This window comes from Aphelocoma coerulescens, assembly GCF_041296385.1.
Source record: "Aphelocoma coerulescens isolate FSJ_1873_10779 chromosome Z unlocalized genomic scaffold, UR_Acoe_1.0 ChrZ, whole genome shotgun sequence".
NCBI classification, from domain to species: Eukaryota; Metazoa; Chordata; class Aves; order Passeriformes; family Corvidae; genus Aphelocoma; species Aphelocoma coerulescens.
The window spans coordinates 41,427,542-41,437,704 of NW_027184085.1; the positions used below are offsets into that span (position 1 = coordinate 41,427,542).

At 44.7% G+C, this 10,163-nt stretch overlaps 1 protein-coding gene across 6 annotated transcripts in view; it reads right to left on the reverse strand.

Moving 5' to 3' along the window:
- SEMA4D (semaphorin 4D) overlaps positions 1–8,244 on the reverse strand; it is a 101,387-nt gene extending 93,143 nt beyond the window's left edge. The window contains exon 1 of one of the 6 annotated variants that reach the window (XM_069001460.1): positions 7,721–7,996. The gene's annotated coding sequence lies outside the window, so the exon portion shown is untranslated. Of the gene's footprint in view, positions 1–7,353; positions 7,373–7,720; positions 7,997–8,017; positions 8,037–8,169 lie in introns of those variants that run through there. The other 5 variants (XM_069001461.1, XM_069001456.1, XM_069001459.1 and 2 more) reach the window with 5 other exon arrangements.
- Between the last annotated feature and the right edge of the window lie 1,919 nt (positions 8,245–10,163).

The window sequence follows — 10,163 nt, forward strand, 5'->3', positions numbered from 1 at the left end:
AGAAGACAGAAGACAGCCTCTGAATCATGGTTACTTTTACCTCTGGTGGTTGTCAGTGCTGAAGAGGGAAAGAGAAGTTCTTAAAAACCTCAGTGGAATTCCTGGATATCAGCATGTACCATTCGATGCACAATCGATTTATGCACATAGGAGGCCCATTTCAAGACAAATGCAAACAGATGCCTTTTTTTATTATTATTTTAAATCAACTCAAAATAGGCAAATTCAACCATCTGAGAATGTCTTCTTAACAACATCTTAATATACACATGAGCCAATATACACATTTAGTTTATGCAGTTATGTATTTGTATGAAATAGAGTTTTGTGTCACATACCCTCTGACATTGCAGTAGTAAATCCCTTAGACACATAAAAGATAAGATTCAAAATACATATAGAACAAATTTATCTACATATTTGAAGAAAGAAACTATTTCAGTGTATCCACCCTCATTAAAAACAGCCAGTCAAATATTTTAAACAACTAATATACTGCAAATGTACACCTATGGGTTCAGGTTTTTTATTTTTTAGTTCTTTAGAGAGAGAAAATTCTAGAGAGAAAAGCTCTTAAGCCTGTAGATAGGTCTCACGTATTCACCATACAATCCTTTACAACTAATTCCAGCACAAAAGAAGTGAAACGAAAATTACATTCTATGTCTCACTTACCTAGAAGATAACCAGAACGACCTTTCAGGGCAGTTTATCAATTTCACTGATGCTGAGTAAAAACTGTCAGATTCAACAGAACAGTAAATTTATTTCTACAGGGCCAAGCATCTAAACATGTAACTGCAGATTTTTCACAATCCCAGTAATTTAATGAAGAAAAAGGCAGTCATTCTCTCGCCTAAGTAACACTAGACTTTAACAGGAAAGAAGAATTTCACTCCCACTACTTAGCAAAATACAGACACTTTTTAATGGCTTTGCAGGGTTTTTTTATTATTTGGCTTTCTTGGTGGGGGTATTAATGCCATCAAAGGTACTTATTTTCTTTACACCTACAGTTCTGATGGATGAATAATTTTCTGACAAATTGACCCTTCAGGTGGGATACATCTACAGCCATTTACAGATGGGGATCTGTGTACACATATATATGCATCTCTAGCAAATCCTTAGTAATTATATGCAATTGCTGAGTGGAAACAGGAATGCCTAATTTCTTGCCTCTGGCCATTTTAGGCACTTTTTGTGAAAAGGAACAACAGATATATGGAAGTAAAAAAACCAGCTTTGAGCACAGCACTGGTCCAGCAGACTCCTAAGGTCTGCAGACAACTAAAGCTTGTTACTGAGGGTTTTCGGTTTTGGGGGATTGTGCGCGTGTGTGTGTTTTTGGCTGGTTTGGATTGTTTTGTTGTTGTTGTTTTGGGGAGTTTTTTGTTTGGTTTGGATTTTTGTTGTTGTTCCTTTGAGAGGTCAGGAGAGTATACTTGCGCAGGACCCTGTACCTGATGGAAACCTCTGCAAGCATAGGCCCAGCCTCAGCTACATTCCACGCACACAAACTTGCTAGCAAGACCAGGGCCCCGATTATTAACTTCTGCATGCAGACCACTCTTCTCTTCTTAAATGCTTTGCAGACAATTCTTACCATACTCAAATTAAGTGCAGATTTAGACACAGCACTATCTCATGGCCCACACTGCAATGTCTGGCATGAATTACAGAGTCTCCTGAAAACATCCAAGATGGGGCTCAGAAAGAGGGGCAATAAATATTTTATAAGATTAGGTTGAGAGAATATTGATTGTCCTAAAACCTGCCATTGTATCAGTTGGTCCAGTCATCCTCTTTCCACAAACTGTCTTCCTTACATTCTCAGACAAGCAAAAGGAATCTCATCTGATTTTACTGAACAGCCAAATGTTCTGCTTGCATTAAAAACTGGGATTTTATTTCTTAAATGTGACCTAATAAGTGTCTTTCAAATAAATTCAAGCATTACTAGATGAGGTGAAAGCCGAGTATCTGTAAAATAGTGTACTGACATGCATTCTTACAAGTTACTTTAATTCTAGCGAACAAACCAGTGGTATCCAAGTGCATATGACAGTCCCATATACCACAGGGTATTTATTGCCAGTTTAGTCTTTCCTACTGTCACAAGAAATGATCTGCAAACCAAAAAGGTAAAGTAAAGCATTTTATGGAGATAAATTACTGAATTAACTGTGTCCTCACACAAACTTTGACCAGACTATATCATGCTCAGCTAAACAAACAACAGCTCCTTTTGAAGCATTCCAGAATTATGAGTTTAATTACAACAAATATAAACCATGTCAAGCACAGCTTCAATGACCTGATTTCAGAGGTCAATTCAATGTGCACTTTGTTTTTTAAAAAGTCTATACTGCTCCATTCTCCCCAGAACACAAAATTTACAGAGAGAGTTCAAATACAAATCCAAGAGCTTCCACATCTCTAGGTCTCTTCCTTACATTCTGCATTGTTTTTCCAGTAACACACAACCATAACTCATTAGCTCTTTCAGTGGAAATGAGAACGAAGACATTCTATAAAAAACAAAAAGCCTCCACATTTCTATGCACCTCTTTGTATATTCAATGACAAAGTTCATACAGTATCATTTGTTTATTAAAAAAGAAAAAATCAAGCACAACTGAGCATATACTTATAAAATCAATTACTTGGGGCAAGAAGAATGCCTGCTTTATATTGGGAGAAGGAAGAAAAACTCAGAAATACTGTTAAAGCCTGCCTGTGAAAACTACTCTTGAACAAAGCAAGAACTATAATCACGTTTCATGCATTTTTCTCCCTACTCCTCTGCTCTTCCATTTGCAATGCATGCAAATCTGTGGGGACCTGGACGTTTTACTAAGGCACAGGGAACACCAGCCTCCCCACTGTCTCGCCTTGCTGCAGTTCTGTCAGACCTTCTTTAGCTTCCAGACAACCTTTGGTCTCTCTGTTGCATGCCAGCAAAGAGCTAACTAAGTTTGTAGAAGTTTTTCCTCTCCTCCCTGTTTTCCCAGTAGAACTGTCCATCTCCATAAACCTTCCTCTGCTTTGCATATCCTTTTCTGTCTCCCAGCTCAGTCAAGCAATCAGATGCACTAATGGCGTCACAATTTCCCAGTCCGCTAATTCCATATATTTCCCAGTCACTTCCACAGCAGTGCTCCATCACCTACACATCTGCTCATGCACAATCGTGCAGATGAAAACACAACCAAGCTCCATGCAAGAGACAGGGAGCCTGCCTGTCCTTGCAATGAGGCCAACAGGTACTAATTTTACAGCAGTGTTCAATCCTCTTTAGCCTGCCTCATATATAGGCTAATACCAATTTTTTAAGAGGATCAATGCAGAAAATGCCTAGTGGATTATGAGTTTACTGCTGTACATGAACAGACAAAAAGAAATAGGTGGAAGAGCGGAGAAAGACAAAAAAGTGTGTCCACTATTTCTTGTGCCAATAAACTTGGTTCTAAACTTGATACGTGGTCTTCAATTAACTATATTTAGTCTTTACTAAGGTTCCTAAGTTCCTTATCTGCTTATATGTACAGATTTTTATTATTTTTTTCGTCTGCTTACAGGTTTTTATTATTTTCTCATCTGTTTTGTTTCCCCCTCAGGCCACAAGAACTGGACCACTCAGTACAGAACAACACACTGTTGAAGTAAAGGCTGCGATTGGGTGCTTTAAAAGACTTACTTGTCAAAAGTCTCAGAGTTACAGTACTGAGAACAACATGCATGCCTCTTCATTCAATACAAGTCTTTTATTCCTCCTCCATCCCATCATAAAAAAAAAAAAAAGCACTACACATACTAAAAATAAGTTTTGGCATATTTTTTCATTTCATTTTCAGAAATGCTCACATACCCAGAAGGTCACTGCACCACAGCCTGGTTGTTTCAGGGAGCAGCTCTTGGACGCCCTTGGCTGGAAGTGGCGCCCAACACACTCCTTACTACAGGCAATATCCTCCCTCATGGTGAAGGCAGGCAACAGCAACACCTTCAGAATGCTGAACAGACCTTTGCATTCCTGGACTTTACAGGGAGATAAAAGAACATACAAGCTTTTTGGCCAGAATACAATTAAATGTAAGACCTCATTAATCCAGTTCTGGACAGCAAGATCTGTAACTTCCCAATCCAGGATGATGGCACACATTAGTCTGAAATATGAGGTACTACTTTTTTCTTTGTAGTTGAAGAGCTTTGGGAACAGGAAAAGTCATTTTTGGTTCCTTTCATTAATTCATCCAAGAAACAATGACAAAACCCTCTTATCAAAAGGGAAACAATTAAAATATCTTCCACATCTAGCCTGCACATCTATATCAACACACGGCCAAGTTAACTGCAAGTGGAAGCTACAGCAGTGCCTTTTGGCATTCCCAAGCTCCTTCTGGTACACAACCAGTTGAATAAGCTTCACTGAAAAGCAGCTCTTCAGCCACTTCAACTTCCCAAACTCAAGTAACGTAAGTGGGACTTTCCTCATTCTATTCAATACACTTCTTTTACCTATCTACCTAGACACTCAAGCACGGGACTACTATGCACAGACAGATGAAGAAGGCCTTATAAAAGACTGCTTTGTCATCAGAAAAATAACTATTTACAAAGAAGGAGGCAGAAAACTTCAGAGAAAGCACAACCAAATAAAAAGCCAAAAGCACTTCCCAGCTCCTTGTTTATTATGCAGCTTCCCAACTGAGCATACCTTTCTTCAGTTAATTGACATGGCATAAAGCAACTAAGTATAGGGCACAACAGAGAATACCCCCCCAACAAACTGTTTAATATTACCACAATGAAAGTTTACAATCCACTTTGCTTGTTTTTGTTGTCATCTTTAAATCTCCAACCTTATTCTCACATGCTTCCCAGAATCTAAAACACCATGAAAAATTGTCTCAGCCATGTCTACAAGTACTTAATTCTCAGTTTAATAAGAAACAGTAGATCACCACCCGTTCATGAATAACGCTTTCATGGTCATATACCTTCAGAAATTATTTTTCAACTCATTTAAATCACAGAATATGAATCCAACAAGATCCAATACTTGGAAGCACTGAAGGCTTACAAGAAATGTTAGTCAACTTTGGAAATTATTTTATTACCTTTGCACAGCAAAAACCAGGATAAGTAACTTCACCTCTAAACATTCAGGGGAAATACTTTATATTCTTGTTATCTACAAAATCCCTATTGCAACAACTGGCTTGAGATTCCATTTTTCCTGGAGAAGACCAAAACTAAATCAAAATAATTGGCAGAGTTCCGAGACAACATAACTATGATAGAAATGCTTCAAGATTTTATTTCTACTGATTTGGAGTCGCACTTTGAAAAGTCATCCTTAAAAATCAGATTACAGCACAACTGCCTATCAACTTATCCAACACATTTTGCTAACTAGGCGGCATATGCACCTAGTATTACATCTAATGCTAGCAGCCCAAAGTAAGAATTAATTTTGACATGACTGAAAGAGACCTTCCACTTGCTTCACTGCAAGAAAACATCTAAGAAAACATATTTTAACACAAAAATATTCATTTGGCACACACCCCCTAAGACAGCTGGGAGAGAGGGCAAGAGTGCGCTGCAAAGCAAGCACAGTGCAGTTTTCAACTCCAGCCAAGTGGCCTTCAGCAGATGATAGATCCTCCTGAGTTCTCCAGCTCCTCCCCAGCAAGAGGGTGCATGAAGCACAGAACTCTGAAGCTCACATGCTCAGGAGGCAGGCGAATAAGGGATGCACCAGGGCATCCAGAACATCTCTCCTTCCTGCAGGACGTCTAAGTGGTATAAATCCACACATTTTGGCAGACTACTGCTATATCCATGCAAGGTTAACAAAAAAGGTTATCAAGTGTTCATTGTAATGGCTGTTTATACAGGGACTGAGGGGGGGGTGGGAGGAGGGGGTGGTATCACAATACCAGCAAAGAGATGGCAACACAGCGTATTAAGTCTGCGGGCACACCTGTACTTACAGTGTCCAGAAAAACCAATGAATCAGTGTTACAGTTTTGAAATAGAACCATTCACATCAAATGCTTCATTTGTTCTGGAAGCAGCTACCGCCCTCCCCATCAGCTACGGTGGCTTTTGTTTCTTAAAAAAATAAGAGAAATTTAAAAAACAGCTATAGACCTATTTTGGTAGGTATAAATGCAAGCAGCTTTTGTCAGCACACTCTGTAGCAGTCCTTGACCATTGAAAAAGGTATATAAAAGTAATTGCTTCAGGGGAGGGGGGAAAGATAGTGAAATACTCCCTCTCCAAGCCAAGAAATCACAGTGAAGACAGATTTCACCTGTCAATCCAGCGCCCCATTTACAAAGCTTTCTTGCCCTTCCCGCCTCCCCCACCAAGAATATACACATAGTAACACATTTCCATGCCACTCATTTGCTTTCAGTGGAAAAAAGTCATCTATACCTCATCTCTGCTACTGGAAAGAACGATGAGTGTCCATCCACACACAGCCTCTCACCCCAGGCAGCCCACTGTACAAATGCTCTTCCCAGCACAGCAGGGAACACGGTACGTACAGTGTTTCACCCTACACGGGCTACTCGATTCTCTCTTACAATGCCCCTTTCTAACTCAGTTTGTAAATGATACTCCCACTCCGGCTCGGCCTCCACATTCGCCATCCATGCAGCCAGCACAGCTTCCTTTAGGCACACTTGCGTAATTGCCTGAGCTCGCACTCTTTCTAATAAAAGAAGTCATTAAACAGTTCTCCAACAAAACCTCCACACAGGTATCCAAAAGGGAGTATGAGATCAGTAGCTATTTCTGAGCCTGATGGGCATAAAGCACTCAAAAGCCTTGTGCTCATTACTGCAGGAATTTTAATTTTCTTTAAAAAAGAGGCTTTATTACTACAGTGACTTCCAGAGCTACTAGAAATACTTGGGTGCCACAGACTTAAAGGCGATGTTTCACATCTTTCAGCCGAAGTAACTCCCCACAAGAGGTACATGATAATAAAGACAAGAATGGAGATAGGAAAATGTTTCAGCATTAAACCAAAAAGCAGACTTGAAAAGCCCTTCAACCTACAGATCCATCAGGTTCCCTCCCACACCAGGGCAGGATCAAGCTACTGTTCCACTCCCTGCTAAAGGCAGTCACGCAATAGAACGGAGCTGCAACAATGAAGTTACCACAGCTGCATTCGTCCACTCAATCCTTCTCCCCTAAACGCCCATTACGTACTTTTGTATACGCGGAAAATACCATACAACAACCCACACATCCGCGAAGCAGTAAAGACATCCCCTCAGAATTAGCAGAGGGGCAAATGGGGACAGAAAACTCTCTCTTCACCCGTACCTTGCAAACTCGGCACCTCTGTGGAGACCTGATTTAAAGTCTCCTGACAGCTGAAAAATAAAACAGCACATAACAGCTCTTCAGCACACATGCAGCCGGTTACCCGACAGCGAGTACCCAGTACCGCGTCCTGCTATTCGCTGAATGAGTGACGGCGGTTCCCAGCAGACAGCGGCCTCCCCGAAGCGCCCGGACACACTCCTGGCAACCTGGGCTGCTGGCCCCTGGAAACCGACCGCTTTCCAGCCGGGCGAGAACGCCTCGCATTCGTCCCCACCACCCTCGGGCGCGCTCCCGGCCCCCCGTCTTCACGGCAGGTGCGGCGAGCACGGGTGGCGGGGACCCGGCCGCCGCCCCGGACACGCACCTGGCGGAGCCGCAGCCAGCCGGCAGGCGATCGCTCCCGCTGGAGTCCGCGGGGCTCGGGGGCGGTGGGAGGAAAAGCAGATTTATAAACCTGACAGCCCTCGCTCATTTGCTGCTGCTGGAGGCTCCTCCTCTCCGCCTCACTCCAGCCGCGTCGCAGGCGGGGGCTGCCAGAGCCCTCGCCCCCCGCCCGAACCCAGCGGCGGCCCGGGCCCCGTCAGGCGGCAGGACCGACTGCGTTCCGTAGGTGCGGCGGCACCGCGCGCTCCCACTCCGGGTCCCTCAGCCCCACACCCACCTCGGTGGGAGAAGGCGCAGCGGGCACGGACGGTCGCAGCCCGCAGTGCCGACCGCTCCCTCGCCGCCGCCTCCTGCTCCCTCCGCCCGCCCCCCGCCGCCTTCTCCTCCTCCCCCGGCCGGCGCACAGCCCGCCCCGCCGGGCGCCCCTACCTGCGGGGGGCTGCGGCGCGCCCCTCGCACAGCCCCCGCCCGCCTCGGCGCCTTCCCCGCGGCTGGGGCTGGGCCGGCGCAGCCCCCTCCTCCCCCCGCCGGCGGGGGCAGGGCGGTGGCGGCGGGAGGGGCAACAGGAGGAGGAGGAGGAGTTGATGCCCGTGTGTAACAAGTTTGGGTTGTCCCGCAGTATGGCGGCCGAGCGGCGCTGGGGGCGGGCCCGGCCCCCACTGCCGGGGGTCCGGCTGGGGGGCTGAGCCGCCCTCTCCTCGGTGCTGCTCGTCCCTTCCCTCGCGCCCGGCGCAGCCCCGTTAGCGGCAGCGTCCCCGCCAGGCGGCCGGAGCAGCAACGGCGCCGCGTGACATCAGCCCGGTCACGGCGCCCGCGGAGCCGCTCCTCCCGCGCCACCTGGGGCTGCGTGGCTTGGCGAGGCGCCTCTGCCGAAAGCAGGTGCGGTGTCCCGCCGTTCAGCCGGGCCGTGCGAGAGCCGCCGCAGCTCCTCGCACCTAGTGCCACTTGTCGCATTCCGCTGCTCCTCCTCCGCCTTTTCGTCTGGGGCAGGATGGGTCCGCTCGCCGCAGACCACAGGGAAAACCGCGCCTGGGATCCAGCCTCTCGACACGATGGGGAATGGAACAACTCGTATCGAAAGCAAACGTTATTGGAATTACTGCACCTTAAAGCGTAGGTTCGCCTAGGTGACTGCTTGGCGGTATATAAAAGGAGGAAAGAAAATAGGTCAGTAAATGCACAGATCTCACCCGAGATCCTTCTGCTGAGTCACTGATGGGTTATTGATTACCATCATGTCCGTGCACGCCTGGTGTGACTGTTCAGATGAATGACATGGACCGACACATGGGTGTCTGGTTTTGGATTGGGGTTTGTTTTTTTTTTATTGCTGTGGAACAGGTGATACCAGTGTAGTGAGATTTCCATAGCTCAGTTAGCAAGAGTCATTGAAGCAAGACTGAACAAAATATTTAGTGTCAGATATTGGCACTTGCTTTCCTGGCTGACCTTTAAATTCCAGCATTACACAACATTGTAATTTTACAATAACATGATAGCCAATCTCTAATAACTCACATTAGCTGTAGGTAAGAAATACTGTCAAGAAGAAATCACTGAGCAAATCAAGCCTCTTAAAGACATGGAGACATGATGATAACCTCAGATTAAGAAAGTTTAGATGCAAAGCAGCCTTGATATTTCACAGTCTATGAAATGATAGAGTGTGAAGGAGGATACTAGCATAGCCAGCAAACAGTCTGTTGTGTGGAAAACACTGGGAAATCAATTTTCCTGCATTATGTTTTCAAAATGGTGATTTAACTTCGGCCACTTTAACATTGGGTAACCAGTGTCCATCACACCATTGACATCAAATGGGGTCTTAATGCCATCAAAATATTGGATATGAAGCATGGAGAAGAAAGCAGTCATACCCAGCTCTGGGAGACAACAGCAGCAGGGAGCAGGAGGGGCTGAGAAGCCATAGTCTGCCAGGATGGAGGAGAACCATTTCTGATTATTAACCTGAGTCTTATGGGAGCATAAAAAAGGATCAGATGAACCCATGCCAGAAAATCCTTGCTGCAAATACAGTAGCATGACAAAAAATCCTTATCATATTTTATTTGGGCAATTGCAGTAATTTATACTATCAGATGATTAACCTGCGTCTCCACTGGGACTGACTGCTGGTATTAATATGCCAGCTAAACCCTCTAGTGTAGACAAGACTTGAAGCATCTCCTGAGGGGTACAACTATGAAATTATATTCCAAGGGAAGAAACAAAGATGCTTTTATAATCTCTCATTTTACAAAGTCTAAGCTTGAGCAGTTCTTAGCTCTGAGTAGGAAAATCACAGGGATTTTGTTAGGTTTCCCCAGGGAGTCTGCAGTCTGCACAAACTTCCAAAAACCCAGAGTGGCACAAAGGAACTGGAGCAAAGGCTAGCACCAAGACAAAATTTCCATTATTTCTGA